Source organism: Mobula birostris, chromosome 17 (assembly GCF_030028105.1).
Source record: "Mobula birostris isolate sMobBir1 chromosome 17, sMobBir1.hap1, whole genome shotgun sequence".
In the NCBI taxonomy this organism is placed as follows: domain Eukaryota; kingdom Metazoa; phylum Chordata; class Chondrichthyes; order Myliobatiformes; family Myliobatidae; genus Mobula; species Mobula birostris.
In genome coordinates this window covers 31,549,721-31,575,423 of record NC_092386.1, presented here as the reverse complement: position 1 = coordinate 31,575,423, position 25,703 = coordinate 31,549,721, and the positions used below count along the sequence as shown (strand labels likewise).

At 40.2% G+C, this 25,703-nt stretch overlaps 1 protein-coding gene across 2 annotated transcripts in view; it reads right to left on the bottom strand.

The window, feature by feature from the left end:
- Positions 1–25,703, bottom strand: part of LOC140211589 (sorting nexin-24-like) — a 163,940-nt gene that overhangs the window by 18,748 nt on the left and 119,489 nt on the right. The gene's annotated exons all lie outside the window — the stretch shown is intronic.

Sequence of the window (25,703 nt, the reverse complement as noted above, 5' to 3'; positions counted from 1 at the left end):
CCTTATGAGCTAGTGCAGTTCTACTTGTAGTAAGACAAGGATTCAGAAATGAGGCATGGAATTTATATGATAAACTGATTATGGGCAAGTAAGAGAGCTCTTTCCTAACTCTTTGAGACTACAGCTGCTGGTTCTGCACAACCTTGACGAAGTCCCAATACCTCGACTGGAACAACAAAATATTGGCTGGAATGTCATGTGTAATAAACATTAATTACCAAACATGTGTGATTGCTTTGCAGAGGGTTGATAGTTGGTAATGGAGAAAAGGATTATCGGGCTGCATCAGGTACAAAATGCAAGCAGTCCTTGGGTTATGCAAGAGCTCCATTCCTGAGAATTGTCCATAAGACAATTTCTCCATGAGCCAGAAGTATTTCCTATATCCGCTGTGTCACCCTACATACTCTTGCTATAGTTATTTTTTCATTTTACTGAATAATCAGCGGATTATCGGCACCCAATTGCCCACCATTGAGAACATCTACCATAAACGCTGCCTGGGCAGGGCGAAAAGCATTATCAGGGATGCATCTCACCCTAACCATGGACTTTTTACTCTCCTCCCAGCCGGTAGGTGATACAGGAGCCTCCGATCCTGCACCAGCAGGCACAGGAAGAGCTTCTTCCCTGAGGCTGTGACACTGCTGAACCTCACATCACAGCACTAAGCAGTATTGTATCCATATTGTACTGTCTCAGTACTTTTATATTTGTGTGCTGTAACACTTTTTTATTCGCAGTTACATTGTAAACAACACTATTCTTTGCATTTCTGGTCAGATGCTAAATGCATTTCATTGGCTTTGTATCTGTACTCGGCACAATGACAATAAAGTTGAATCTAATCTAATCAGTCTAATGCTATCCATATTAAACTAACAGAATATACACAATTTGTGTGAAGTCATCTTTCCACAAGTCAGGCCATTCGTAACCCGGGCTCTTATACTTCAAAGTAGTAGGGATGACAGTCCTGGCACTCACGTATGCAGAGCAGAAATATCACCTATGAGTTCCACTGCAAACTTGCTGGGGAATTACTTAGAGCATCTAAGGGGAGGGAGGGAGAAGCACCAGGGAGACATTCTGTAATAATCAATAAACCAATTGTTTGGAACTATATGACGTTGGCTGGTGTCTCAGGGCTGGGTGTGGCAACAAATTCCACAGATTCACCACTCTTTGGCTTTAGGGGTATAAATGTTGCTGACAATCCTGCCTGAATTGACCAACCAACTACCCTTGACAAAATGGTTGCAAGCCACTGCAGTCTTTGTGGTAAAAGTACTTTTGGTGCTGCAGTGTAAGGAATTCCAGGATTTGGATCCCATGATAATGAAGGAATGGCCATATATTTCCGGGGCAAGATGATGTGTCACTGGGAGGTGAAACTGTAGCTGCTGGTGTAGCCATGCATCTATTGCCTCTGACTTTCTAAGTGAAGGTATTTGAGAGTCTGTAAAGTTGAGAGCGCATTCTATGGAAACGCACACAAAATGCTGCAGAAACTCAGCAGACCAGTTAGCATGGATGGAGAGGAATAAACAGTTGATGTTTTGGGCTGAGACCTTTCTTTCAGACTGAAAAGAAAGGGGGAAGAAGCCAGAATAAGAAGGTGGGGGAGAGGGGAAGGAGTACAAGCTGGCAGGTGATAGGTGAATTCAGGTGAGCAGGAAGGTAGGTGGTTGGGGGAGGAGACATGACGTGAGAAGTTGGGAGGTGATAGGCGGAAAAGGTGAAGGACTGAAGAAGGAATGTGATAGGAGATGAGACTGGATCATGGGAGAAGGGGAAGGAAGGACATCAGAAGGAGGCGATGAGTAAGTGAGAAAGGCATCAAATGGGGTTGTGCTGCAAGGTCAATTATTAAATAGCCTGTTGAAGTTCACTGGCAAAATACTTCCATAAGTTTCAAAGGTCTCAGCATTGAGAATTTTCATTCTGACCAGATCACCAATTCTATTTGCAGAAATGCAGCCTCAACCTGCAAGGAACCTCAGCTGTGCTTCACTGTTGGCTGCAGACATTCATCCATGCAGCACTCTCCAGCTCTTCTATGGACAAACTGCCTCCTGTTCAGACTCATCAGTCCAAAGGACTTGCTGCCATTGTTCAGCACCTCAGTCCTTGTGTGTTGCTGAGTCTCTTAGCTTTGCTTCCACTTTGGAGGCGTTGCTATTTGGCAGCAACTCTTCCATGAAGACCACTTCTGACAAGACTTCTCTGGACTGTAGAGGAGGATTTAATAAGTATGCAAGGAAATGAATCTCAGGGTTGTATATGTACTTTGATAATAAATTTACTCTGAAATTTGAAAGGAGCATGATCTTCTGAATACTAGATCTATGGATCAGAGTATCTGTACTGAAAACTTAAGCTGAGAAAGGCTTTCCTAATACTGACATGGCATCAAACTTAGGTCGGCACGGAAACGTAGCAGTTAGCACAATTGCTAAACAGCACCAGTGATCACTCAGCCGGCTGGTGGTGTAGTGGCACCAGCACCAGGCTTCGAAGCGCCTGGTTCTAAGTTCAAATCCAGCCGGCTTTCCATCCGTGCTGCGTTGAGCATTGAGCTAGCAACTTGGCCTCGTAAATGCTCCGAAAATGGCAAAAATGCTGCCTGATGCACTACAAGCTGTGAAAAGGAACAACAAGAACCAGCGATCACTGCTCAATTCCTGTCGCTATCTGTAACATTCTCACTGTGACTGTGTGGGTTTCTACCAAGTGCTCCAATTTCCTCTCACATTCCAAAGATGTACAGTTATCTTAACCTAGAATATAAATACAAAAATATAAATATTCTATAGTTGTGCTGGAAGCGTGTTGACACTTGCGAGCTAATTCTTGGACTGTGTTGTGCATTTCACTGTACGTTTGGATGTCTCAACGTAGACACCACAAATAAAGATCATTCAATAAAACCAATCTTATTCAGAATACTTGGTGGGATATTGGCTGACTCTTCAAACCACTTTTACAGTCTTGGTTTAACTGCTGAGCCAGTGTATAAACAGTTGAAATAAGACTTGGATACAGCATCAGTACTTCCTAAACTTTTAAGCTCTACCTCTAGGAAGGAACAGAAGATCAAACACTGACCTGATTGAGAGGTACATCACATTTCTTTATCATCACTCCATCTATATCCTGGAGCTCTCTAGCCAACAGCACTGTGGAAGAACGCTCAGCAGATGGCCTGCAATGGATTAAGCTCACTAGTACTTTCTCAAACACAGTTTGAGACCACAATAAACGTTAGTTTTGCCAGCAATGTCCAGATCTTGAAAAATGAATTTTAAAAAACTAAGTTTAATTTCCTCTAAAGTATATTTCAATCTACTTTACCTTCAGTAAGAATCACACACATTGCATAAATGGTAGCTGTTTTTCATGGATGGAGATGATCAAAAAGTTACAGCAAGAAAACCTACATTTCTTTTTGCTTTTTATTTGATAATGGTTTGTTATTTTATTTTCCGAAATGTAGGCTTCATCATGGCAACAAAGATAAAGTGTAGCCAGTGAGTGCTCAGGGATTTACTTGGGTCATTAATGCTGGATTTAAGGAACGTTAACAAGGTGGGCTGTTTGTTAAGCTTGACAGATCAGTTTACAATGCACTGGTCACATACTCCATCTGTACTCAAATGACATTGAGCAGGTCTTAAGAATTGTTGAACAAATTAAAGAAAAAATTGTCAATGAAACCACCACTCTCATTTGCATACTTGAAATTGATGTTTAGTATGTACAGGTATTATGTTTAATTCATTTTAACCAACTGCCAGGGGCGCCACAGTAGTGTAGCAGTTAGCATGACACTATTGCAGCTTGGAGCTTTCCAGAGTTCAGAGTTCAGAGTTCAATTCTGGCACCAACTGTAAGGGGTCTGTTCGACCTCCCCATAGAATGCATGAGCTTTCCCTGGGTACTCCAGTTTCTTCCCCCGGTCCAAAGGTGTACTGGGTAGGTTAAATGGTCATTGTAAATTGAACTGTGATTAGGTTAAGGCTAAAGGGGTTTGCTGGAGGTTACTGGGGCAGCATGGCTCAAAGGGCCAGAAGGGCCTACTTTTACCCTCAACGCTTAACTTTCATTAATATTGTTGCACACTGGCATAACCTTTCGTCAAATACTCATGCCACAGTAGCAGTAAAGGTGACTGACTAGTTCAGTCATATAGTCACCATCTCCTCTACAGATGAACATAGCTTAACATGGATGTGTTCCTGAAGTAAGTCTTGCATCAGCCTCATATTAGTACAGTCCTCCGATCAGCCATATTGTCCAAATGCAAAAAAAAAGCAAAGAATCAAAAACATTTCCATAATTGTTGCTTCAGTCACTCATACTTTGGAAAATGCGTTCTCTAAGGATTCTGTTAGTAATACAACTGTAAGATTCCTATTCATACACTCAATGATATTCTGGGTTAAAAAGAACTAAATCTACAAATGTTGTATCATTATTTTTAAAATTGACCAAGCTGGAGGGACTTTTCTCCAGGGTTGAATCAACTGCTGTAAATTCAGAAGATCAGCAGTAAACCCGCTTATACATCAATCTGGGGCTCCAACTGCTTTTCTGTAGTTACAGTGGCTGATCAGGAGAATCACAGTGGAAGTATTCAGTGCAAATATTTACTAATAGGACTGCCACTCCTTGCAGGAAATTCTGTAAAATTGTAACAAGTTGTCTTGCAGTATTCTGAACTTCAGAATAAAATGTATGTGAAATCTCAGTAAATTTTCTATTCAAGCTTTGAGGGTTCAGATCTGTTGAGGTGTGCAATGTTACACTTTTGCACAGTCTGCAAAATTTTAGAAGTAAATGTTGGTAGTAGTGAGTCAGGCTCAAGGAGGGAAGTTATACAGAGGACATGAAACAAGAAAAAAACATGAAACTTAAATGGTTAATCAGTGTCATCCAAACAGCTAGATATGGAACAACCTTTAGAAAGTGTAATTTCTCAGAATATAAAAGAGAGTGAAGAAAATCACCTTTTACCGATGAAACCTCACACCATAATGCAGATATAAACTTATAAAACATGAATTACATTTAAAAACATTACAAAAAATATTTCATCTATAATCTTCAAAAACCAGTTAAGTGCACAAAAGATGTCCTAAAAATAGATCTCTAAGAAAGCGAAAGAGATACAAGGGTACAAGCAAAGAATATTGATCCCTGTTCCTCTCCCCACAATAGCCTTAATTTTGTCATATTGATCTTTTTTTCCTGTACAGTTACCCCTGAAAGCCTCAATTTTTTTAAGAATCAGCCTCTTAACTCTCCTCTCGCTGTGGAAGTCCCTGATCACTTGCACATGTCCCATCCCTGACATTCTGTGCATCTAATTGTCAGATTTCTTTTCTGTTTCAGTGAGTAAAATGCAGTCACCATATTACAGCGGGACTTGTTCTGACTTAACCTCAGCTAGATGCCATCATGCGGGAGAAAATACGTTAAAATATCACAGGATAACTCTGTCCGACAAGGCAGAGGCATAAACACTGTAATGATTTCCCTCGAGTTTCACTGCAAGAGAATTGTCACTAAAGTCAACATAAATGGTGATAGATCTTCACCGACGACACTGGGAAATCGAATGCTGGCATTATATTTAGGCTCAGGCCTTTACATCAGCCAATTATACCACCAAACATCTCACTGAAAACTTGGACAGGATAACTCCGCTAACCTTCTGAGGATAAAACAAAAATCAGCACTTCAGGATTAAAACTTTGGTGTGAAATAATTTTTAATATCCGGAGTAACAATATCCATTTATCATCACATAAATCTTTCCACGTCGTAGAAATGTAGCAACTCAAGATGTAAATATCACTTGTGAGCAGGTAAGATAATGCTTCCATTAAATTGAAAAGCTGTAGTTCACCTACTACATTTAAAATATTTTATCACTAAATTCTCTATGAATACTTAAATAGATATTAATTGAAAACTGTAGTAAGGGATACAGAATTGAGCAGTTCCCAGGAACATTGCTATGTAAACAAACATAACAGCTTCAGTAAGACTAAAATACTCACAGTACAGAATCTTATTTATCCAAGAAGCTAACATCAATAACATTTCAGTTTGGAGGGAATTTTCAGAGTGTTCGTCAATTTGGGCAAAATAGCGAGTCAATATTTACATTTAAAACTTTTTAAATTCTATTCAAGGAAACTTTCAAGAATTATTTATGATCCAACTACCCAGAACAATCTAGAGAAGCACGCCGGTCAATAACCATAACAAAAGCTCTATTTTATATACTTGCTCTAACATAAGGAAATATCTCACCTAATATAAATGCTACCAAACAAACCTTTAACAAAGAATTTGTGCCAAACCATAGAAAGAAATACAGCATGGAAACTGACCCTTCTGGCCCAACCAGCCCGCATCGCTCAATGTCACCCATGCAACCATACTAACCTGTACATCTTTTAAATGTGGGAGGAAACCAGAGCACCCGGAGGAAATCCACACAGGCACAGGGAGAACGTACAAACTCCTATCAGACAGCGGCGAGAATTGAATCTGGGTCGATCGTGCTGTAATCGTGTTGCACTAACTGCTACATTACCAATATCAGAACTGATTATCGAAAGCTTGACCAAAGCCGGAGGGTTTTAAGAATAATCTTAAAGGGGGGGAGAAAGATAATGATTTGTTAAGGTTTAGGTAGGAAATCATCAGTGTGGGACCAAGATGACTTGCAGCGATGGGGATAGTGGAAGGAGGTGTTCGTGGGAGGTTTAGAGGAAATGTGACAATCACAGAACAACTAAAAGGATGGTTTTAAAACTGAAGTATCCTTGAAATGTGAACCACTGACGATAATTGACCAGAAGCATGATGAGACTTATGGTAAGTTAAAATGTGGCTGCGGTTTTGGAGGGTTGTGGGGGCGGACTATACAGGAAAGCACTGAAACAGTTAGATCTTGATATAACAAAGGTATGGACAAGGGCTGCAAAGGCAGATGTGTTGAGAAAGGGGCTTTTCAGGCTGAAGTAACACAAAGGTGAAAATTGCCGGTAGTGACTATGTGGTTAATTATTCAATTCTGTGACAGATTCTGCTCCACCTGGCTCAGCTCCACATAATTTCCTAGGATAGGAATGATGGACAGGGAGCTGAGTTTATGATTATGGCTGACAAACAATGGGTTTGGTCTACCGCAAGAGATCTCTGCTCAATAATATTGGATGCCAGATAAATAGTATGACAAATAGAAGTTAGTAGACAAATAAGAAAAAGTAGTGCAAATTCAGAGCTGATTGCTTTCAGTATAGGTGGGAGATGGAATCTATGGTTATAAACATAAGCATACACCCACACAATACAATGAGATAGACAAAAGCCATTTTCCCTTTATTGTTAAAACACAGCATCCAGACTGCCGAACAACTAAAATCACCTGGTGAATCCATCAGATATAACAGAAAGCAGAACACCTAAAGGGATGCCACATCCATAGGTTAAGTTAATGCATTGTTTCCCATCATCATTTCTGTCACTGCAAAATCATTGCCACGGTGAAGAATGTTCAACTATGCAATAAGTTTCCATGATTTTTGTCTTAGTGATATTTTCTTCACATCAAAAACAAGGGATCAGAGAAAGCTCCTGAGATTACTGCTGACATTCCCATTGAAACTAATTACTCTAAACATCAGGTGCCTTGTCCAAGTCAGAACCGAATACTGTAGCTGGCATGGGGATTTCAATGTTCTTGGGGTTAATGCACTTGCTACTGTGCTGCGTTCTTCAATCTTTGAAGTCCAGAAGTATACTAATTACATCATTTGCAAAAGAGAAGTTTTCTGTTGGCAGATACCACCTAATGTTAACCTACCAGATGCCTAAAATTGATTTGAATACAAATAGTACCAAATAATTAAACACCACAGAACAATTAATTACCTGAAAATGCTTTTGAGGGAAAAAAAACAACACAACTCATTGTGACATTAAAACGAAATACAATTTTAAAATGTATCCCTATTGAATATGTCATGAATGTTGCATGGTGTGAAGAGATGGAGTATGTTGCTATTATTTGCACCGGGCAGTAAGCTCAAGAACAACTGAATGAAATATGTGGAAGTACATCAGAGCCGAACTATGGCTGCATTGTTCAATATACTGTACATTGACACAAGACCCACTTGGAAGATCTCCATTAAGACACCTACCCTATTAACCCATTTACAGACTTGTAAATACCAGACAGGCCTTGACAAGACCTCCACACTGATCACCAAATAGCTCTCCTGAAAATGGGAGATCCTGCCAAGACTTGTCCAGCAAGTACACAATAAATAGAATGCTGATATTTTGATCTTACTTTTAGGATAAAAGGAATCAGACGAGAATGTTCTGCATTACCTCCGAAGCAGTCGTACCGATGGATGGACTAATGTGATTAGTGTACAAGATCTGTGGGCTTGAATTGCCACTGTGATACTGTGCAATTTATCTCACTGATGGACACATTATATTTATCTCACTGATGGACACATTATATTCGGTAGAGGGAATATTTTCATCTTCCCTTTGTGGCACGTTTCCTTATTCAAAGATTCAAAGTACATTTATTATCAAAGTACGTATGCAGTATACAACTCTGAGGTTCGTCTTCCCAAAAAGCAGCCACAAAACAGAGAATAACCATGGAATCAGTTCAAAAAAAAGCACCCACCTCTCCCCCACATGCAAAAAAATCGTGCAAACAGCAACAAAAAAAATCAAGCGATAAACACAGAAAATAAAACACTGAATCAGTTCAGCTCAGTTTACTTTCTGCAGGTTGCCCTGATCAAAATCGCCCAAAATAGCAACAAAAAAAAAAGGACAACCAGAAATCAGAAACACACCATAATGTGAACTACAGAGTCCAATGCACAAACCACGTTGATTAAACCTTGCCCAAGACCCAGAAATCTGGCACCATCCTCCAATAGCATCAACGGAGAGAGACCATTGGAATCCGGGAGTGGCAAGCAAGAGGGAGAGAGAGACGGTCACACGCAGACACCTTTCTCCAGCAGCAGCGAGTGAGAAGCTGTTAGACAGCACTGAGCACCCCCTCACCTCCAGGATTTCAATCTTCCTCAGCACTTTAATCAGCGAGATACGGAGACGATCATGGGCTCATGCCCCATCTCCAGGCTTCCTGGCCCTCAGACATTGACACTGAAGGAGATCTTTCAGCCTATTGTGTCCAAGCTGGTCCTCAGAACAATCCCAGCCTTCTCTCCCAAATAAATTCCCTGCTGCCTCAGTGGTGAGGCACCTAGGACAGGATATTCTCAATGAGGTTCAAATAGATCCAGGTTACATGATGTTAGGAAAGCCACTGAGTCTGTCTAGAGTCTGCCTGGTGACCTGAAGTATCGAAGAAAGATGAAGGATATAGGCTGCTATATCTTGGAAAAATCAGAACAGAGATACTGACCTGATTCCCTCTTACTCCCACTGTACTGTGCCACATGTACAATTATATCTAGTTTCTAGGTGTCAGCTTCTATCTTGGGCCCAACATATTGATGCAATTATGAAGAGGGCGTGCCAGCAGCTATAGTTCATTAGGAGTTTGGTAAGATTTGGTACGTCATCAGACTCTAACAGATTTTTACAGATGTACCGTGGAGAGCATTTTAACTGGTTGCATCACTGTCTGGTATGGAGGGGCCACGGCACAGAATTGGAAAAAGCTGCAGAGAACTGTAAACTCAGCCAGCACCATCATGGGCACTAGCCTATCCACCATTAAGGACATCTTCAAAAGGCAATGCCTCAAAAAGGCAGCATCCATCATTGAGGACTCCCATCACCCAGGACGTATCCTCACATCAGGATAGGGAAAAATATGACCCTGAAACAATTGTTGATGGCAGATAGGATGGTTAGAGTATCTCAGAAACTGCTGATTTCCCGGGATTTTCATGCACAACAGTCTCTAGAGTTACAGAGAATGGTTGAAAAACAAACAAAAAAAAAAAAATCCAGTGAACAGCAGTTCTCTGGGCAAAAACACATTGTTAATGAGAGACATTAGAGGAGGATGGCCAGACTGGCTCAAGCTGACAGGAAGGCGACTGTAACTCAAATAATCACGCGTCACAATAGTGGCATGCAGAAGATCACTGAGCACACAACACATCAAACCTTCTTGAAGTAGGCTCCAGCAGCAGAAGAACATGAGCATACACTCTGTGGCCAGTTTACTAGGTACAGGAGGTACCTAACAAAAGCGCCACTGAGTGTACAAGCTGTGTGAGACTTGGAAACCATGTTTAAGTCACAAATCAATAAGAATTCATTATTAAATATAATGGGATTTAAGGCACTTTATGCGTGCAAGTTCCTTCCTTCCACACACGTGAAAGTATATTTTAAAAACTCACAGATTTAGAGTTTTACATATAATTAAGTCAGAGGTCAATAGATTTTTAATTGGCCAGGGCATGAAGGGATACGGGGAGAAGGCAGGAGATTGAGGCTGAGAGGGAAAATGGACCAGCCATGACAAAATGGCGCAGCAGACTCCATGGGCCAAATGGTCTAATTCTGCTCCTAGATCTTCCGGTCTTATATGCGCTTCCTGGCATTGTTTCTTTCATACGTAGAAAAAATAGCTGGTGTACTTCTAAAGCATCGGGCTGATACCATGAATTTCTTCAACCTAAATAGAGTAGCATTCAAACAAATCAGAGATTTAGCTGATTTAAACTATCTCTGCAAAAACGTTGACATAGCAATCATTATTATAAAGTCAGATCAATTGAGGAAAGGTCATCAAGGCCTCTTTAAAGAATTGCTACAACTGGATGCGAAGGTTTGCAAACATAAGGTGAGAAGCATGATACAAACAGAAGAAGAAAAAAGATCACAGTGAACATGGCCAGCTGTGAGCTGCTCTGTGACTACGGGAAGAAATCAATACCAGCTGAATGCCATCTGCTTGGGGCAGCAAAATAGTACTGATAGTATGACCCATGCATCTTTTCTTATTGAAAGGTTTTTTTGTGTGTGTAAACAGTTCAACCTCACTTCATCCACATGATGCTCATTTACCAGTTTAAAATCAATAAAATATGCAAAACAAGGAAAAAAATGAATTTAGAGAGTGGTCCTGATGCCAAAGTGATTGTTAATCAATGTCCTTGCTCAGTCGCTCAGCAAGATACATTTTTGATTTTGAGAAATCAAGGTGCTATTAAACAGGACTTGAAACTGAAATATTATGTTTAAACAGATCCAGAGCAGTAACACATTTAAATAAAAACACTTTAACGTCTTCACTAAAATATGGGGTGCTACCCCTGAAAAATGTTTGTGGCAGCGAGCATTTTTTCTCCTCAATTTACTTTTTATTTGTTTGGTGGAAAGGAGAGGAAAGTCATTTGCTGTGTCCGTGAATTCCATTAATGATCTGCACAACCATTGATTCTTCTTCTTGGAATGTACAAGGCACAGTGAGCAGCTTTGAATTCACTGATAGTCACTTGAAGACATTCTTCTACCTTTTCTTTTGTGATTCTATTATCCCAATTGTTGTAGTGCTTGGACAAAAATATACAAGCTGCTATTGGAACTCCGCATGTCAGGCAGCCTCTGTGGCAAAGGGACAGATGAGTTTTGGATCGAGACCCGGCGTCAGGATTGAGAGTGTACATTCTCAGTCTGCAGGCAAGGTCTTTTTTCCCAAAATGACGACAATCCCATTGTCTCCACAGATGCTGTCTGACTAGTGGGAGTTCCTCCAGCAGCATGTATTTTTCTCCAGTTTTCAGCACCTACAGATCTCCAGGTATATGGCGGGACCACCATATGTCGAAAGATTGGAGCAACCGGGCTTGTATACTCTGGAATTTAGAAGGCTGAGTGGGGATCTTATTGAAACATATAAGATTATTAAGGGATTGGACACGCTGCAGGCAGGAAGCATGTTCCCGCTGATGGGTGAGTCCAAAACCAGAAGCCACAGTTTAAGAATAAGGGGTAGGCCATTTAGAACGGAGTTGAGGAAAAACTTTTTCACCCAGAGAGTGGTGGATATATGGAATGCTCTGTCCCAGAAGGCTGTGGAGGCCAAGTCTCTGGATGCTTTCAAGAAAGAAATGGATAGAGCTCTTAAAGATAGTGGAATCAAAGGTTATGGGATAAGGCAGGAAATGGATACTGATTGTGGATGATCAGCCATGATCACAGTGAATGGCAGTGCTGGCTCAAAGGGCCGAATGGCCTACTCCTGCACCTATTGTCTATATGTATGGCTATCTGTTGCTCTCTGGCTCAAAAGTAGTTACCGCAGACCAGCCAAAAAGAATCCAAATTGCCTTTTAAAGTAGATCATAATTGTAATGATCCTTTTCCATACTGCTAATTCCCTGTATCTAAAAAAGGATGTGCTGGGCCTGGGGAGGGTCCAGAGAGCTTCTCAAGAATGATCCCAGCAATAAAAGGCAGCTGCCCATCTCTGCTGGGCCTGAACCTGATGGAGGTCAGAAGAATCATGTGGTGGGGGGTGGGGGGGGGGGAAAACATACCAGATACCGAGAGTCCTGTGTAGAGCAGGAGAGGATGTTTCCATTAACTGAGCAGTCTGGGATCCAAGGGCATAGCCTCAGAATAGAGGGATGACTCTTTAAAACTGAGATGGGAGGAATTCCTTTAGCTAAAGGGTGTTGTATCTATGGAACTCATAGCCACAGAGGCCTGTGTGGGCCAAGTCATTGAGATTGGTGAGGGGTTTAAAGGGAAAAGGCAGGAAAATGGGCTTGAAAAAAAATCAGCCATGGTTGAATGTTAGAGCAGATGTGATGGACTGAATGGCCTAATTATCCTCCAATATCTACGATCTTATGAAAATTCAGCAAGTAGAAGAGTATGGATCTTCTGCAGGCAAAAGATACAGTATTTAGTTTATTTTGCATCATATTTGGCATAGACCCCCCTGAGCCTACTGGCCTGTTCCTGTGCTGTGCTCAAGTTCAGTTTTGTATCTACAAGTTTAAATTTTGCTGATTTGAAAGCACAAATCACAAAAACAGAAAGGAGAGCTTCTAAAGCAATATCATACAACTCTTGAATGCACTTCTTGTTTGTTGAAGATGAAGTCGTGCTACCTCATCATGGCTCATACAACTTGCTGTCCACCTGCAGTGCACCTTCTGTAACTGTATCTATATTCTGCATTCCATTACCGCTTTTCTCTTGTACTATTTCAAAGTACCTATGCTTTTGATTTTTTTTTTTGGCGAATGCGTCTGTGCACGTGCATGCATGCGTGTGCGATGTTGGTGGGATGATGTCTCTTTTTTTTCATGCCTTTACAAGGTGGGGAGTGAGAGAGAGACTGTGTGGCGTGCCGCTCCTCACACAGACATTTCGCAAGTATTTTTCCCTTTATTTTACGAGGTTGAGTTGCGATCTCGACACTCAACCTGGCACGGATGGAAAGCGCACTCGCGAGCGGTCCTGACTGGATTCGAACCCGGAAACCTTCGTTCCGGACTCCGGCACTGTTGTCATTGCACCACCAGCCAGCCCTACTTATGCTTTTGAAATCATCTGTATGGATGGCTTGCAAGATCAAGTTTCTCACAGTATCTTGGTACATGTTGCAACAATAGGCAATTTTAGGATGGAGATGAGGAGGAACTGCTTTTCCCAGAGAGTGGTGAATCTGTGAATTCTCTGCCCAATGAAGCAGTGGAGGCTACCTCAGTAAATATACCTAAGACAAGGTTGGATAGATTTTTGCATAGTAGGGAAATTACGGGTTATGCGGACAAGGCAGGTAGGTGGAGATGAGTCCACGGCCAGATCAGCCATGATCTTACTGAATGGCGGAGCAGGCTCAACAGGCCAGATGGCTGATTCCTGCTCCTATTCCTCATGTTCTTAAACCTGTAGCTAAAGGCTGCAAAATATCCGAGAATCCAGCCACTGTCACTCAGCATCTAGAAGCAAGCCAAATGGGAAATACGGACACAAGGTTCTGCAGATGGTGGAAATCTTCAGCAACACACACAAAATGCTGGAGGATCACAGCAAGTGAGGCAGCATCTATAGAGGGGAATAGGCAGTGGATGTTTCGGGCTGTGACTCTTCATTAGATTGTGATGAAGGGTTTTGGCACGCTATTTTGACAGCTTATTCTCCTTCATAGATGCTGCCTGAGTTGCTGAGCTCCTCCAGCACTGTGTGTGTCTTGGAAAATGTGGAGTGTGATTTACAGAATCTCCTGGGGGTACCACATGGTGGCGTCCATCTTCAGCATCAAAAACAGGCAGTTTTAAATCAAGTGGCAAGTTGAGATGTGAAACTCTCAAAATTTAAACCCAGACTACTTCACTCATCCACTTCTAGTTTTAAAGGAAGCAAAAAGGAAACCTACCTAGCTGTAGGATGTAATTTGCTCATTTAGATACTTCATTGAGATTGAAAACTTTAAAATTTAATCAGTGTTCTAGATTTAACAATGGTCACATTGCGCCCAGATTTCTATCTCTTTGTTATTTCTACCCTGGACCTTCGGGAATCCAGCAATGTCTTCTGCAGGGAGGTACACAATTTTCTATCATAACTTGTACACTATGAAAAGCTGAAAAGAGGACAATTGCATGTTACTGACCACAAGAGACAGTGAGTTACATCCACTGCTCCCTGGGCTTGCAAAGTCAAAAACTCCGTTTATGAAGTAAATTTTACTGATCTTATTGCAGCATAAACACACTATAAATAATCTCCAATGGATTATTCTCTCCAGCTTTATCTCTCACATCATCATAAATTTCAAAACCATTTCTTACTAAAACATTTTCAAACAAAAATTGACCTTCCTATGTCATCATGGATTGGAAGCTGTTCGGCAACCATAAAAGCTACTAACTAGAGAAACAACAAATTAAGTCTCATCATGTGCCACAATACAACCGCCAAACTTTCTTAAAAAAATACCTGGGTCATATTTCAGTTTCACCATTCTAAAATGAGAAAATGAGTACTTCTCCAAGGATTCCTACACTCTTCCCTCTGTTCAACATAAGACCATAAGACTAAACAACAGAATTAGCCCATTGAGTCTGCTCCAACATTTCATCATGGCTGATTTATTATTCCACTCAACCTCATTCTCCTGCCTTCTCCCTGTACCCTTATATATACTCAATGAATTGGCCTGCAAAGCCATCTGTGGCCATGAATTCCACAGATTCACCACCCTCTGGCTAAATAAATTCCTCCTCATCTCTGTTCTAAATGTTGTTGTTGCTCCTCTCTGTGCCTTGTGGTGCATCGAGTGGAAACCTTGCTGTTTCCTTAGCATTTTGTCTGTTTTTTCACAAGGCCGAGTTCCTGCCTCAATGCTTAACCCAGCACGGATGGAAAGGGTGTAAGGAACTGGTGCGATTTGAACCTGGGACCACTTGTTGATCCCACTACACCACCAGTTGGCTGATCTATCTAAATGGACATCCCTCAATTCTGAGACTGTGCCCTCTGGTCCTAGACTCCACCACTATAGAAAATATCATCTCCACATCCACTTTATCCAGACTTTTCAATATTTAATAGGTTGCAATCAGATCCAGCCAGTACAGGCCCACAGCTATCAAACACTCCTCTTATGTTAACCCTCAAATGCTCACTCAACACACTCGGAAATATATATCACACATACTCCTAAAAATTCCCTTTGGATCTTTTCTCTATTAGCATTTAAGCTTCTCTGCACATTTTTAAGTTGCTAAATATTTTTCTTGCTGATTCAGGGATGTCCACAGTTCTTCATGGAGAATACAGAAATAGTTTTAAATTGGAACCAATAGCATAAGTGGATAAAGTTCTGCAAACAGGCAGCAACCACAACTCATTTAAATGAATGCAATAACAGTGCTAATGTATTTGTCAGGCAACCAGAGAGGACACAGGGCCTCAAAAGAGTGAACAAGGGATATAAAGGAATAAATTATTAAGCAGGCATAGAAACTCAGAGACCAAGGCATAAGAAGCCACAAAAGAAGGTCAATCTACATTAAAATGTATTCCCTTGAATTATCAGATATCAGACTCTTAACCTTTTGTGACAACAGGTAACTTCAAATCAATGGATTATAAGAAACATGCCTAACTTCAGAGGATATGAATAAATAATTTTGAATATCAACTATTTACACAAGTAAACAAATAAGAGGGAGCATGGAAAGCTACAGAGAAAGGCAAATTAGCTTGTTTCAGTAGGGATTATAAAGCTACCTAATGAGCTACAATATCATCAAAATGAGTAGATTGAAACCAACGGGGTAATTGGTTTATTATTGGAAAAGGTACAAAGAAAAGCTTTGCTTTGTATGCCATCCACAGATCCTTCCAAATACAAATTTGTTGAGGTAGTACAAAAAGGAAAAAAAAAATAACAAAATGCAAAATATAGTGTTGCAGTAACAGAGAAAGTGCAGTGCAAAGTAGAATGAGAGATCAAGGTCATGACAATGTAGAATGAGAGATCAAGCGTTTATCTCTATCGTATAAGAGATCTGTTCAACAGTCTTATAGTAGTGGTATAAATGCTGTGCTCGAGTCTAGTTGTATGTGGTTTCAAACTCTTCTATCTTCTGCTTGATTGAAGGGGTAGAAGAGTGAATCACTGGGGGGGGGGGGTGGGCAGGGTGGTCTTTGATTATGTTGGCTGCTTTCCTGGGGTAGCCGGAAATGTAGACAGAGTTAATGGATTGGTTTGCATGATAGACTGAGGGGGAGAAAACAATAGACATCCTAATCAATACGAAGACGATGAAAGTCAAATGTACGCAGAGTATTTGATAATAAAAAAGATGCTGACTTCAAACAACCAGAGGTAAGCCGTTCGGGTAACAGAAAATCACCTTACAGAATTCACAAATCGCTACCCAAAAATTTGAGATAAGGAATGAAATTGAGCAAATAATTAAATAAACACAAAATTTCCCTTTTCAACTCTGTGCTTTGACACATGCTCCACATCATGGTGCAGCCTGTTTTCTCGGAATATAAACCACACCTGCCCCTCTCCACTGGAAAGTGAGAGCCATTTGTACAGTTTAAGAAGTAACTTCTGACTTAGAGCAAAACCTTTTGGAAGATGCTGATTTATTGCAAGCAAATAGAGATTCTTTTGTTTGTACTTGCCAACAAACATGCATAAACACATCCACACTTTAATTTAAAAAGAAACTGAACACTATTTCTTGGAAGCGGACAATATTTCTTTCTCTGATATTTATTCAATAGTGTTCTCAATAAAATTTAAGATTTAGTGCTGCATTACAATGTATTTGTGCCGTAAATTTGTGTTTAATCAAAAACTTGATTGAGCTGGTATCAACACATTTCAAACTAAACTTTGAACAGCTATCAGAAAAATGAAGTTCCTTTGATTAAGCAATCAAAAATCCATTGCTTAGCAGAAGTCAAGTCAAGTCACTTTTTATTGTCATTTCGACCATAACTGCTGGTACAGTACACAGTAAAAACGAGACAACGTTTTTCAGGACCATGGTGCTACCTGAACAATACAAAAACTACACTGAACTACGTAAAACAACACAAAACTACACTAGACTACAGACCTACGCAGGACTGCATAAAGTGCACAAAACAGTGCAGGCATTACAATAAATAATAAACAAGACAATAGGCACAGTAGAGGGCAAGTAGGTTGGTGTCAGTCCAGGCTCTGGGTTTTGAGGAGTCTGATGGCTTGGAGGAAGAAACTGTTATATAGTTTGATCGTGAGAGCCCGAATACTTCAGTGCCTTTTGCCAGATGGCAGGAGGGAGAAGAGTTTGTATGAGGGGTGCGTAGGGACCTTCATAATGCTGTTTGCTTTACGGATGCAGCGTGTGATGTAAATGTCTGTGATGGCGGGAAGAGAGAACCCGATGATCTTCTCAGCTGACCTCACTATCCACTGCAGGGTCTTGCGATCCGAGACGGTGCAACTTCCAGAAGAGATATTCGCAGTTTTTTTTGCATAATTTTACCCTGGAGATAATTAGTTCTGAATATACAGCATAAAATAAGATTAATATATAATAGGTGGGAATATGCTGATCTACCAGACTCCTTTTATCTGTTATCTGTACAGGTTCTGGTAGTACTTCGTGGAATTTATGTTCTTCCCATGACGCCATCCACTCTGAGGTCACATCTCAGTGTGTAGCTGGCTGACAGATTACCTGTCCCTTACCACAAATATATTACTACCAGTGGAATATCTTTGTTTCCATCACTATAAAATATTCTTTATATTATTTAAGTAGAGAAAAACAGCAAAGTTGAAGCACAAAAGAATTTTGAAGTCCTTGTACATGAAAAAGAGTCAATAGGTGAGGACAACAGAATGCTGGCACACATTTCAGATGGGTTGGTAAGAGTAAGAAATAGACCCCTCAAACCCTGCCCTTCAATATGATCATACTAATTTGTCTGCAGCCTCAATTCTTTTGTGCCATTTCCTGATAGTCCTAATTCCCAAACTTTTAAACGTTTATATGCCTATGCTTTCAATATCTTCAGTGATCTAGCCTCAACAAGCCATCAGGTTATAGAATTCCAGAGACTGACTGCTCTAGTGAGAAGAAATTCCCATGAATCTCAATTTTAAAAGACTGTCTGTATTTTGTAATAACAGTCCTCTTTTTTATGACTCTTCTACCAATGAAAATATCTTATCTACCCTGTCAGGTGCCCTTAACGTTTCAATAAAGTCTTTCCACATTTTTCCAAACTCCAAGGAATATGGATCTAACATTTCTTTTAGCCAAGTTCTGATTTCCACCATTTTGGAATGCAATTCCTAAAGTTTTCATCTGTATTAATTTTGGCTGGCTCTATAACACATAGCAAACTCAAGGTAACAGCAGCTGAATGGTATTTCAATTTCCCAGATCTGTATGTCTTCTAATACTGCATATGCAGAGTCATCAAATAAAGAAGTTCTAGCCATTCTGGTTATGGATGAATGGGAACTTTTCCCAGACATACCCTGTAATTTTCTTTTTACTTCCACCTGTGGATAGTAAATCCTCCCCAGTGGTGCCACACCTAAAGGCAAATCAACGTTTGGACGACTTAAGTGCCAGACCAGATGGATTGAAAAGGCAGGGTGTTGGGACCAGAGGTGAGGGTTGGGCCAGCTCAGCTCACTGCTCTGTGACGTTTACTCTGCTCTGCGCTGCACTGAGGCCAAGGCCGAGGCTGCCTGCTCTGGGTTTCGTGTCTGCGGTCTCTGTAATATTTACTCTGCTAAGGACTGAACTGAGGCCGAGGCCTGCTCCGGCTGCTCCAGGCTTCGTGTCCAGGGACTCACTATTGTTCTAGATGCTGTTGCTTACTTTTATTGTTTGCATAATTTGATTTTTTTTTCTCTCTCTGCACATTGGGTATTTGTCAGTCTTTTTTTTAAATGGTGCTTTTGGCTGCTTGTAAGGAGACGAATCACAGGGTTGTATAATGTTTACATTGATAATAAATGTACTTTGGATTTTGAACAACTTCTTGTATTCCAATATTCTGGCAGAGCCATCCCACAGTGCAAAATAATCCAGTAACAAATTAAGAAATTCTCTTCCACTCCATCCCATGGAGCATATGCAAACTAATTTGCTAATATTATTAAAATTCTTACTTTCCTCTCAGCACCTCAGTGAGGTTTCTACTCATCTGCAATATAAAATATGTTTCCTCCCAACTTCAGTGAGATTTTAATCTCCAAGATAGGGCAACACATACGGGATAATCAAGACTATCATAAAGATACAGATACAATAAAATTAGTGGAACTTGAAAACATAGCTAACACTCCACAATGCTTTGAAACAGCATTGCATTTGGCCCTGTTATACCATTTAGATATTCCAGCTGTACACATCAAATAGAGGTTTATGTCAAATCATATTAGAAAAGACATAAAATGAAGTGCAAATCTGAAATCAAAGGCAATAATTTACAATTCTGTAGCAATATAATTGCTGAATAAAATAGCAGTGAAACTTGAAACTACTATTTCTATTATGCAGATTTTGCTCAGTCATATGGATACTCTAACTACAGACCGCAAAAACAGAACAGTAGGGTTGTGTCAAATACGATATGCAGACACAAATTTACTAAGGGATGTAGCCCTGTAATTTAACAAGTTTGCACTCCACAGATTCGCTGTCACTGTTGTATGTCGTCTAGTTCGGTTTTAGGCAGTTCAGACAATTGTCCAGAGTAGGACGGAATCGCCAACTAGGGAATGGGTTCGCGGTGGGGAATATACAGTGGATTTGGCATTCCCAATCTTTAGGACATTTCTGCTCCAATAACATTAGACAAGCAGTGTGACAATGTGAAGGCCGTGGAAGGGTTGAGAAAATTGGTGATGAAATGAAGCTGCGGGTTTTCAAATAACAATGCCAAGGGGTAGCACACGGTTGAAAAGAAGTAGGTGGCCAGTGACAGTTCCTTAAGAACACCCAAGGTAATGGTGTATTTGCAGAAGAAGAATCCCATCATCGGTGATTCTTTGAATACGAATAAATATTGTAAAATGAAAACAGGTAGGCATGACCCAATTCAGTTGGAGAATCATGTCAACAGGTGTAGAAAGATTAAACGGAACAAGGAGAAATCAATTACGTATGTTACAGTAGCATAAGAAATTCCAAGATCTTAATCAGACTTCTGGTCAAGGGGGCACCTGCGTACAACGCTCATTTGGTCAACATCTTCTGGACAGATCATCTTTTTAATTTCTTTTATGTCTTTCACATTTGTTTCTTGTCTTGAAGGTGATTCTGGAACTGTTGGAGCCGGGTTTTGCTGTTTGGAGATTTGGAGGTCGATGTGCCTGATCCGTTTTGTTCTTTTTTATTTGCACGGAAAGACAGATTTTGGGGTTGATGTGCCCGTTTTGTTTGATTTTTTTGTGTGGGAGGAGGGATTTGGGAGTTGATGTGCCCATTCCATTTTTTGTTCAATTTTTTTTTGCAGGGAGGTGGGATTTGGGATTTGGGGCTTGATGATCGTGCTGCCATTCTTTTCTTTCTTGGTTTCATGGCTACCTGGAGAAGAAGAATTTCAGAGTTGTATACATTGATAATAAATGAGCCTTTGAACCTCTAGCATTGTGACAGCACCAACAAGCTCAGCAAGTCATTCTAGAGAAAACTAGCTAAAATTTTGAAGACTGCATTTTATTCAAAGAAATTGCAGAGGTAAAAGGGATCAGTCATTTAGTAGTAATTAACTGGAACAGAGAAAAGATTTGTAGAGGGTAGTTCTAATGTGTTCTAATGTACAATTATAAATGTTGAGGCATGAATGAGCCATGTGTGCAGAATACATGAATGATACATAGGCATCAAGCGGTTATTACAGAGATCTTTAAAAGATGAAAAGAATGGCTTAGAATATTTTTAGATTTAAAAATGTGTACTAATTACTGTCCAAAACAGTGCTTCTTAGGAGATCATAGTAATCAGTAAGAATGGGCAGCAACCCTCTGCTGTGATTATTCTGAACACTGGTGCTTCACAAGCTTTTAGCTTCCTATACATGTACCGTGTGGTTAGATTCTGCTCTAACTCCATCTATAAGATGAAACCAGCTTAGTGGGCCGCATCTCAAATAACAATGAGTTAGAGTACAGAAAGGAGATGGTGTCATGACAATAACCTTTCCTTCAGTATCACCAAAAGAACTGGTCAGTGACTTCAGGAAGAGATGCAGTGCACATGCTCCTGTCTATAACAATGATGCTGAGGTCGAGTGGATTGGGAGCTTTAAGTTCCCAGGAAAGAACATCACCAATAACTTGTCCTGTTCTAACCACAGACACTATGGCCAAGACAGCTCACCAATGCCTGTTCTTCCTCAGGAGTCTCAAAGAATTTGACATGTCCTTGCCGATCCTTACCAATTTTTATCGATGCACCACCAGAAGAACCTATCTGGATGCATCAAAGCTTGGAAAGGGAACTGCTCTGCATGTGACCGCAAGAACCTACAGAGGGTTGTGGACGTAGCTCAGCGCATGGTGGGGGAGAAAACTTCTCCTCCATAGACTTTGTCTATACTTCTCACTGCTTCAGTAAAGTAACCAGCCTCATCAAAAACCTCACCAACCCCAGATATTCTCTCTTCTCCCCTCTTCCATCGGGCAGAAGATACAAAAGCCCAAAAGCATGTATCACCAGGCTCAAGGATAGCTTCTACCCCACTGTTATAAGACTATTGAATGGCTTCCCAGTACAAGTTGGACACTTGACCCCACAATCTACCTCATTATGATCTTGCACCTTACTGTTGATCAGCACTGTTCTTTTTCTATAGCTGTTACACCTTATGCTGTATTGTTTTACCTTATACTACCTCAATGCATTGTGTAATGATTTGATTTATATGGAAAGTGTACAAGACCAGCTTTGTTGTATCTCAATACGTGTGACAATAATAAACTAGCTGCCATATACAGAAGGTTGGGGACCGAGGGCAGAAAGCTGGGCACTAATACTTTATGGGTCTCGGCTTGAAACATCAACAGTTCCTTCTTCACCATAGATGCTGCCTGGCTTGTTGAGATCTTCCTACATTTTATATGTGTTATCTTATTCCCATGCAGTGATCTGATATCTTTATAAACAACAGCTAAGCATTTTAGATTTATATATTTAAATTTGTTGTGTTGTAGAGCAAAAGTTCCTTCCATATCAATGGCCTGGATATTAATCTTGAGGTGGCATTTAACCAGAAAACATTTCAGTGGAGCTGGAAGACATCTGCAGTCAGAACTTCAGTGAATCAATTACTTTTCTCTTCCAGTAATTTTGTTTACATGTTGCTGTGTGGCAACATTATCCATAGTGATATAATGCAAACTCGACTTACCTTAAATGCTTCACAAATGAATGTTGCAGTTCAGAGAGAATAGCAGCTATGGAACAAGGAGAGCTCCAGATTTAATCATGCAATGCTGAAATTTCTGCATAAGCATGAGAGGAGGAGAAAGAGGTGGTTTATGTTTTTCACTACAGTGGGAGGAAGGAGTGGAGTGAAAAGTATACTGACTGGCTGCATCAGAGCCTGGTACGGAAACACCAATGCCCTTGAACGGAAAATCCTACAAAAAGTAGTGGATACGGCTCAGTTCATCACAGGTAAAGTCCTCCCCACCATTGAGCACATCTACACCAAGTGTTGCCGCAGGAAAGCAGCATCCATCACGGATCCCTAACACCCAAAGGCATGCTCTTTTCTCACTGCTGCCATCAAGAAGAATCTACAGGAGCCTCAGGACCCACACCACCAGTATTCAGGGACAGTTATTACCCCTCAGCTATCAGGTTTTTGAACCACAGCGGATAACTTCACTCAAATTCACTTGAAATGTTCCTACAACTTAAGCACTCACATTCAAGGACACTTCATCTCATGTTCTTGATATTTATTGCTTATTTATTTATTCACTATTATTATTATTACAGTATTAGCTTTCTTTTTGTATTTGCAGAGTTTATTGTCTCTTCCACACTGGCTGAACATCCAGGTTGGTGTGGTCCTCCACTGATTCTACTTGGGTTATAATTCTATTATGGATTTATTGAGTATGCCCGCAAAAAATGAGCCTCAGGGTTGTATATGGGGACATACGTACTTAGCCAATAAATTTACTTTGAAATTAGCTGCTGTCACTGAGAAAACCAACAGCAGTAATGCTGTGCTCAGTTAAATGGATGCAATATAGAAAAGGCAGCATTATTTGGCCAAGAAAAGTAAATGCGAGGTGGGAAGGGTTTTACCCGTGATGGACTGAGCCAAATCCATGACTGTATGCTGGATTTTCCATTCAAGGGCATTGGTGTTTCATACCAGGCTGTGATGCAGCCAGCCAATAGTTAAATCCAACTATTTAATATACATACTGTAACTTATATACTTAATTATTTTATTCTTTCTATATTATCATATATTGCATTGAACTGCTACTTTAACAAATTTCACGACACATGCTGGTGATAAACTTGATTCTGATCCTGACAAAGAAACAATTATACTGCATGCTTTAAGCTTCTCAGTCAGCCTTCGTAAGTTTTCTCCATTGTTCACTTTTCAGCCTCGTTCTTTGTCAATTTCTGCACATTTCATCACCTTTCTATTAACCCAACAACTGTCACCCCATTATGATGCAAAACAATTCAAATATCTCAGTCACCTTCGGAGAAAGCACTGTATCCTGTTAGAAATCTTTCCTTTGGTCGCTAGTCAATTTTTGTGGCTCCTGTAGGAGAACCTGCAGACCACAGAGGAGAGGAAAAGGTGGCCACAAATAGTATAGCTTACAGAGGAAGATGATTGGAGGATAGGGGACATCTCTCTCATTTTAAGATCAACAATTAGGAAATTCACAGGTTGCTGATGAGAAAATGTAAAATACCTTTGGCATATTCCTTCAACGAAGACTGAATAATGAAATTGTTGATTAAAGAGATAACTTTTGCCATGATGGAAGCAAATGCTTACAATTTGCATCAAGGCCTTAGAGACCTTGTTGGAGGACATCCAATCTGACAAGCTCTCTCAGGACACCAGCTGTAGTAAGCAGACTTCTATTCCAATGGGACAGTAATAGTCAGAATTTCTGAACAAACTCAACTGTGTTTCCCTGGTAGATTTCACAAAACTTGGGAAACCCATCAATTTAAGTAAAATTTCAGAGGAAGATAAATACTACTCACAAGTACTTTATTAACATCCCAGAGAGATGATTACTGTACCTCAACATCAATCACATTCAATTAGAAAATAGTATTTTAGCTTTAAACTAACCTATTAAACTTCAAAGTGTTCTTGGTAAAAACCAGGTTGGGCTCCTGAAGCAAAATAACTTTTTATTTTGCATTTGATCAATGAATATTAGGACATTTTTACAATCGTAAAGCAAAAGCACGATATCCTACATATTCATTTTTTAGTTGTTGTCTACGAATACAAATTTTTATTTAGTCAATTCTTTAAATTGAGTACGTTTGTTCTGTCCTCAGTCGTGGGATACATGGTTTAACTAGTGGACTTGAAAAAATATATACTACTGAGACCCAGGATATTTTGTAAAATCAGATTTTTTTCACTGCATGTGCAGTTGGCTGTACTGATTCGGGTACAAATCTGGAGGGATTTTCTTGCCTCTTATTAGATTTTCTGCACCTCAGCCGTAAGTGATAAATGTACTGCTGAATTCAATGTCAAGTTAATCAATGCTGCCAAAGTTTAGTTGATCAAATGGCAATCCATAAAACAGGCAGCATTTCGGCAGCCTTGTGACAGCCCCGTCTAAGGAAGGGTATGAAGTTCGAGCCTTCTCGGTTGGTAAGCGGTTTCTGAACAGCTGTCAAAAAAAAAAAAAAACAGCTACTTGTTTGGATCCCATGCATGTCTGAAGGATTGTTTAAGAATCTGCAGTCACTGAAATGAATCCAGTTTGATGGTTAAAACGCTGGCAAATCGATAACTTCACAGATGATGAACTCTTGTCAAACAAAACATGTAATAGTGCTAAGGCAGAAAGCTACAGATTTATGCACAGAGTGTCTTGTTTTTCTACGAGTTACTGCTCCCACACCTTTAAACTAACAGACACAGGG